Source organism: Tenrec ecaudatus, chromosome 7 (assembly GCF_050624435.1).
Source record: "Tenrec ecaudatus isolate mTenEca1 chromosome 7, mTenEca1.hap1, whole genome shotgun sequence".
Classification (NCBI taxonomy): Eukaryota; Metazoa; Chordata; class Mammalia; order Afrosoricida; family Tenrecidae; genus Tenrec; species Tenrec ecaudatus.
In genome coordinates, this window is record NC_134536.1 from 40,255,801 (window position 1) to 40,263,480 (window position 7,680).

At 39.2% G+C, this 7,680-nt stretch overlaps 1 pseudogene; it reads left to right on the forward strand.

The window, feature by feature from the left end:
- The first annotated feature begins 1,531 nt into the window (after nt 1-1,531).
- LOC142452717 (replication protein A 14 kDa subunit pseudogene) lies at nt 1,532-1,951 on the forward strand (annotated as a pseudogene).
- Nucleotides 1,952-7,680: the final 5,729 nt, after the last annotated feature.

The window sequence follows — 7,680 nt, forward strand, 5'->3', positions numbered from 1 at the left end:
TCTCAACCTTCCTAATGCCACGACCCTTTAATATAGTTCCTGATGTTGTGGTGACCCCCCCAACCATAACATTATTATCGTTGCTTCTTCATAACCATCATTTTGCAACTTTTATGGAATTGGGCGACCCCTGTGAAAGTGTCATTTGGCCCCCAAAGGGGTCGTGACCCACAGGTTGAGAAGTGCTGCTTTATAGCAACATCATTTACATATACTTATATGTATCTGGATTTATCATATTTCCCTCATATCACATATACAACATAGCCCACACAAGAAACTAATGCAGGAGGGTGTTGCATGGTTTGCAAAAACACAGTTAGTGTATATTATTTCCATAAAAATAAGGAATTTTACCATCTTATTGTATATTTTGTATTCATTCACCCATTTTGTGCTTATTTTTCCCATCCTGTAATAAGTAAACCCCACTTGCTTGTGGTTTATCACTTTCCATATACATGTATTTGATTGGATTTATCTATATTTTAAGTATTTTGTGTTTCTGTGCCTCTAATACATTGGTTTGTAATTTAGTCTTTCTCTTGTACTGTCTGCTAGATTTTGGTACCATGGTTATGCTACGCCACAAGCAAGTTGTTAGTGCTCCTTCTTTAAAAAAGAAAAACAACCCAAAGTTTATGTAAGAGTGTTGTTATTACTTTTATAAAAATTGGGTAGAATTCACCAATGAAATGATCTAGACTTTTGTGAATTTTTTTCTGATAATTAAACATACTTCCTAGATATATGATTACTCAGAGTGTCTGTTTTGGTAATGTCTCACTCACCCCCAAAGAATTTATCCACTCTAGGTATCTACGTAACTCATTGGTATAAAATTATTCATTATGGGGCCAGTAGGTTACATGTTAGGCCATGACCTATGAGGTTAGCAGTTCAAAATCACTAGATGCTCCTTTGGGGAAAGAGGAGGCTTTCTACTCCTGTAGAGAGTAGGGTCACTCTGAGTCAGGACTGACTTGATGGTGGTGATCTTGGTTTGGTTTTCGGTGTGTTTTAGTTATCTAGAGTAATAGTCCCTCTTTTATTTTCTTTACTGGTAATTTAGCTACTCTTCTTTCTATTTTGTTTGTTGTTTTAAGAGTCAGCTTTTACCTTGATTATTATTTTCTAATGCTAGTCTGTTTTCTGGTTCTTTTGTTTAAACCCTTTATAATTTCCTTTCCCTAATTGTTTGCGGTTACTCTAACATTCTTTTACTTTCAGTGTAACTAGGGAGTATGTCTAAAGTGGATCTCATAGAGGCACCTTATAGTTGAACCTTACTTTCATCCAGTCGTACTTTTTTTTTTTATATACTGGAAGTGTTTAGTCTATTTGCATTCGAAGGGAATAATTTCTGATAAAAGTCTACACTTTTTCTTCTTCTTTTAAGAGTAAATGAATATTTTTCAGAAATTTTAAGTTACGTTTACTATTCAGTTGTGTCTGTTTGCTTTTCCATGTGTTTGTCTCTCCTACGGATTACACATCCACACGGGAGTTTTAAGAATCCATGTAGAACCGCGGGCTCCCGGCTGACGGTGCCGCGCTTCCCGCCGGCTGCCGCTGTGGGACTGCGGTCATGGCGGACGTGCTGGAGGTGCTGAGGGCGCGCGTGAACGCCAGCATGTTAGCTCAGTTCATCGACCAGCTCGTCTGCTTCGTAGGGAAGCTGGAAAAGATCCATCCCACTGGAAAAATGTTTATTCTTGCAGATGGAGAAGGAAAAAATGGAACCATTGAGTTATTGGAGCCTCTTGTAGAAATTTCTGGAATTGTGGAAGTTGTTGGAAGAGTAACAGCCAAGGCAACTATAATGTGTGCATCCTATGTCCAATTTAAAGAAGATAACCATCCTTTTGATCTTGGACTCTACAATGAAGCTATAAAAATTACCCATGAGTTCCTTCAGTTTTTTCCTTTGGGGATTGTAAAGTATGATTGAGTTTGACGGACTCTTAGGACTGAATCTGATGGTGGAGAACTAAAGTAGGCCTCCCTCTATTGTTGGAAGAAGAGACCCCTGTGGTTTCTATAGGTAATTTGCTCAGTTTTCACTTCCATTTCCTTAACCAGATCTTTCACTGACAGTTCTTGCTAGAACGGGTATGCCAACCTTTTTCACATAATGGTGTGCAATCTTCATATAAAAAAGACCTACTGCTCATGTCCTTTGTATAATAAAATTAGGTGTAAAAGCAAAAAAAAAAATCCATGTAGAGCTAGAATTGAAATTCATATACTATTCAAGAAACTTAGAAATGTTTGCATCATCTTCAAAATTCATTGTAGTCTACACTGTAGTTATCATATGTGTTAATCCACACAATACAGTATCATTTTTGCCTAAAATATTCATCGGTATTATATATTAAGAGGTCAATAGAACCCATTACCAAGTTCACTGCCCAGGAGTCAATTCCATCCCGTAGCAACCCTATAGGACGGAGTAGAGCCGCTCCCTAGGGTTCCCAAGACAAGAAATCTTTACCGAAGCAGACAGCCTCAGCCTTCTCCTGCAGAGCCGCTGGTGGCAGGAACCACAGATGTAACACTTAGAAATCCACCACTGAATCCACTCGCCCATCGGGCTCCTTTGAGGACCATAGCCATGTTGCATGCATGTCCACTTATGGATTCTTTCTGGGGATCTCCATTCCTTCCTCATATTTAGATTTCCATCTGCTATCATTTCTTTGCTGCCTGGGGACTTACTTTAGTGTTTCTTATTTGCAGGCCTGCTGGCAATAAAAATTCCAAGCTTTCATTTATGATGGGTATTTTTATTCGATAGAAAATTCTGGGTTGATGAGTTGCTTTTTCTTTTCTCGCACTTTAAAGTTGTGACATTGTTTTCTGAGCTCCATGGTAGCTGGTGGGAAGCAAGCAACCATTTGTTTGTATTGTTTGCCTCTAGGAAATGTTTCTTTTTTCTCATCCTGCTTTTAAGATGTCCTTTTTCAGGATTGTTCATGGTTTCCAGAGTTCAAATATGATAAGCTGAGATGAGTTTTCTTTGTATTTATCCTTTATGAAGTCCTCTGGGTTTCTTGAATCTATACATTTCTGTCTTCCTCAAAATTGGGAAAGTGTTCATCATTATTTTTTGAAGTTCTTATTTTTACAATATTCTTTTTCTCTCCTTCAAGGACACCAATTACATACATATTAGATCTCTGATGACATACTTCCATTCGTTTGGGTCTGTTGATTAATTTTCTTTCAGATTGGATCATGTGCATTCCTCCTTTACGCACTGCTTCTCTTAGCATCTTTACATTACTTTTATGCCCATCCCGTTCTAAATTTATATTTTTTGTTTTTAATTTCTTCTATTTTATTCTGTTGTCTTAAAAATGTTTTTTAAAAATTCATTATAAGCAGGTTTTCCATTACACCTTTGTCATATTGAGAGTAACCACTTAACATCCTTATATGCTGATTCTAATATCTTTGAACTGGACTCTTGTGTGCCTTTTATTTTGCATATGGATAATTTTGTTTCTTTGTAGATGCAGTAATTTTGAATTGTGTTCTGGAGACTGTAAATCATATATTATAAAACTTCTATACTCTGTTACAGACACACTCTAATCATGTTGTGTCATCATTTCACAAGTGGCTAATCTGGCTGTTTTCAAATGCCAAAGGTTGTTTCCTCTGAAGTGGGTAACAGCTACAATTTCTATTCAATACTTTCAACTTTAGCAATGCTCTTGATGTTTGTCCCGTGTGTGTAGTTCAGGGCTCAGTCAGACACAAGGACAATGTATATGCACATAGTATAAAGTGCTTTCTCATTGGCTGTGTTCTTTCTTTCTAGTATTTTGTACAATTTTAATCTGTGGTACTTGCTTTAAACTCTTTCCTCTGATTTTTCAAGCTGACAGAGCAGAGGGTTCTTATATGGATTTTCACTGTGTCATTTGGTACTGACTGTGTCCCATGATCAGGAAAACATTGAAAATCCACCCAGCACGATTCCTTTCGTTTTCATAGGCTCCTCCCATGCTGCTCTGCTATTGGTCCCTCTCCGGCATGGGCGGGTCGGGACTTTCATATTTCGCCTTATTTATGGCTGCGATATTTGGTCTAATAGGAACGGTCACTATTACTGGAAGTTTCACTAAATCTTGCTCCTTGACATTTTAGGAAATAGTTTATTTAGCTTTTGAAATTGTTTTAAGCAAGAAAATTGCGCCAAGTTACTTTTACGTTCATTCTTCATGGTAGAAATCAAAGTGTTTTCCGAAGGAAGAAACAAGTTTAAAGCTTTCCTCTGATCTCCTTTTCTTCCCTGCTCTTCTAGCCTTGCTTCATGTCAAACGGCGAGGAGCATTCACCACATCCTTTCCTAATTATTTCCCGTTTCCTGTCAATCCACTGGATTGATTATTTTAAATCCTGGTCTCATCTCAGGTCAGTGTGGGCCACTTGGACTGTCCATTTTCCAGGTCTCAGAAAGGCCACGGGAGAGGCTCCTGAAAGCACACAGACTTCGCAGAGGTGCAGCGATGGGTGGGAAAGTATGCCGAGCCTTTCACTGAAAGGGCAAACCCAGGACACAGATGAGAGTATGGCACGAAACCCAAACTCACAGAGTTGACAGCACAATCAATAACAATGGCAAGAGGGAATGAAATGTAAGGAATGCATCTGAAAGGCCAGTCCAGATGAATTCATAAAGAGTGTGCGCGGAATGTCTTTTTCATGTGGTGCCCTATTGTGAGGGTGTGGGTGTTTTGCCAAAAAGAAAAGAAAAGAAAAATTCAGCTCTGGAAATCAGCCTTCTCCCACTGGTTAGAACCAATCCCCAGGCAGTTTCATCTAAGCTTGCTTCATTGGCTGAGGGTTTGTTTCCCTGCATGTCAGTAGCTGGGCCCTCTCACTGGACGACGCTTGGGTCCAGAATATTCTACATAGATGATTTAGGGACTCTTAAAGGCATGATGGTGCTGTGGTTTAAGCGTTGGTCTGCTAACCTCAAAATCTACCAGCCTACCAGATGTTCTACAAGAAAACGATGAGGGGGCTACTCCTGTAGAGGTTTATGATCTGGGAAACCTTGAGGAGCAGCTCTACTCTGCCCGACAGAGTTCCTCTGAGTCGGAATTGACTCTGGGGAGTGGGTGGCTTATCTTAGTGCAGTGGTTCATGAAGAAACGTGATGTTTACAAAGTCCCCAGTGGTTTCATGTAGTAAGCAACAACAGAAAATGGGATGCTAGACATTGAAGGAGGAAGCTAGAGCAAACATCCATGGAGGTCAATAGTTCGGAGAAGTTGAAGATTTTAATACTCTGCGTTTAGGGTCAGATGATGCAGCTGTGAATAAAGAGAGCCATATTTACTCATGCTGACACAGCACTCTGGAAATAATGTTGCTCATATGCTTCATTGAGCCATTCATTGAAGTTTATAAATAGCATAATAAGAAGTCTACAAGAACCTTCACTGCAGTATTTAAAAAAAAATATCAAAACATTCAGATACTTGCAGATAGAAGAATTGTTCAATAGATCATAGAAAGTTCATGCAGTAAAATATGATATTTAAAATGATGACTGTAAATGACAAAAATAATAAGAAAAACAAATGATACACTGCAGAATGGGAAAGAGATATAAAGCAGAATTTATAGTATGATTCTCTTTCTATGTGTGGCAGTTACATAATCTGGCAACTTGAGCAAATGGGTGGAGTTTAGTCTGTCAACCAGTTCTCAGCTTGATGACCTAATTTGGAGGCACAAAGGCGAATAATCAGCTCACTGGAGGCAGACCCACTCTCCCCGTGAGACAGTCCTGTTCACAAGCCACATGGAGCTACACTGATGGAGCCAGAGTCCTAGAGCTGGAGGAGACACGTGGAGACCCATATCAGTGCTGAGATCACTCCACCGCCACTGGATCCACAAGACTTTGTACCCACTGGTCTGTGTTCTTCCTGAATTTGATGTCATTGCATTTTCTGTGTGAATCTGAAGAAGAATTTAGACTGATATCGGACATATGGGTTAATATTGGGATTATGGACTTGATCTGAACTGGGCTGCAATGTTTTCTTGATATATAATTATTTTTTGAAAAAGTAGTTACCTATATACCTGTGAGTCTCCCTGGATTTGTTTCTCTAGTCTACCTGGACTAACATGCTATGGCTATTAAATCTATGCGTGATTTTGATATTTTAATTTTAAGTTCAGTTACTGTTCAAATTTTATCCCATTAGTCTTCCTTAGATCTATAATAAGAAAAAGTTAATAACATTTTTAAGTACATTTTAAAAGATTAGGTTTAAAGTAGACCAGGTGTTATTCAGTTACTCTGCTGAGTCAGGCATGGTGGCTCAGACGATGACCAAGGACGGAACTGAATGCAAGAGGAAGAGCGTGCTTTCAAAATGTGAAAGAATTTTCTACGTCTAAAATCCATAGCTGAAATAGCAAAGGAAATTTCAGTAGATTTGGCTGCATAAAACTATCAGAAATCCTCTATGATATAAATCATCGCAAATGAAATTAAAGGATAAAATACCAACTGGAGAAAATAATTATTATAAATGCAGCTAACATAATGAATAGTCACCATATAAAAAGAACGCATAAAAATTGGGTAGGAAAACATCAAAACTCCAATGGATGAATGGGCAAAAGACATGAAAAGAAAATTAAAAAACAAAGGCACAAAACTAATAAAGAAATGAAAAGGAGTTTAATTTGCTTTGTAATCAAAGATAAGCAAATAAAATCAGTAAAATTTGATCTGTCTATAATGTTAGGGGCTTTCATACATTGAAGTAGAAATATAAACATGAAAGCAATTCAGTAATGTAGACCTTGAAAATATATATGTGGTACCGATCACTTATTATTTTGTTTTGTTCCTTGATACTTTGTGTAAAGAGAGTTGTCCTGACCTCCTTTATGCAGTTCCTAGGAGGTTGCTGGCCACAGACAACACGTCTGTTCTTTGCCTACAACTGACTGGTTACTTAATGGATGGATGCTTAATTCAGAGAAGACCAATGGATCTCTTTCTGGGGAATTAGAGCTTAAGTCTTAGAGAATTATATCAGACTCTCGCTGTGTGGCTAAGTATATTAATAAATAAAACTCAGAAGTAGTGAAGGACCATATTTCCTGCAAGCTGCACATGAGAAGCACGTGGAATTACTCGTCCGAGAGAGGAGCGGGGCAGGGAGGGGGATGACAAAGGGGAAGGCGGGAAGGCTAGAGGAGAAAGAGCAGAAAGAGGTAGGCAAGGAGCAAATGGGCTAATACCGAGTCTTGATTCTACTTGCTCTGTGAAAGGCTCCAGAATGTTTGTATTAAACTGTCTTTGAGTTATTATTCTTGTATCATACTCCTGGATCTAGCACCAAAACCGTCTTAGCCACAGGTGTGCATCGTTCAACATCTGTTCAGTAACGTCTCGCTGCTTTTATACCCAAGGTCCCGAGAGGTTATTTTGTGGCTGTTTAAAGAGAAGGCAGCTCCGCTTTGTCGGGGACCACGGGCGGGGTATAGGCAGGGGAGGACGAGGACATGGCTCTGGGCGTGGGTTTGGGACTCTCTCTGGCGTGCTGCTGTGCAGGTGGGGCCGGGCACTCGGGACCACTCATTTGCTTCACACTCTGTCCCCTACCCTACTGCCGCCGCCCATTCCTTCATCCT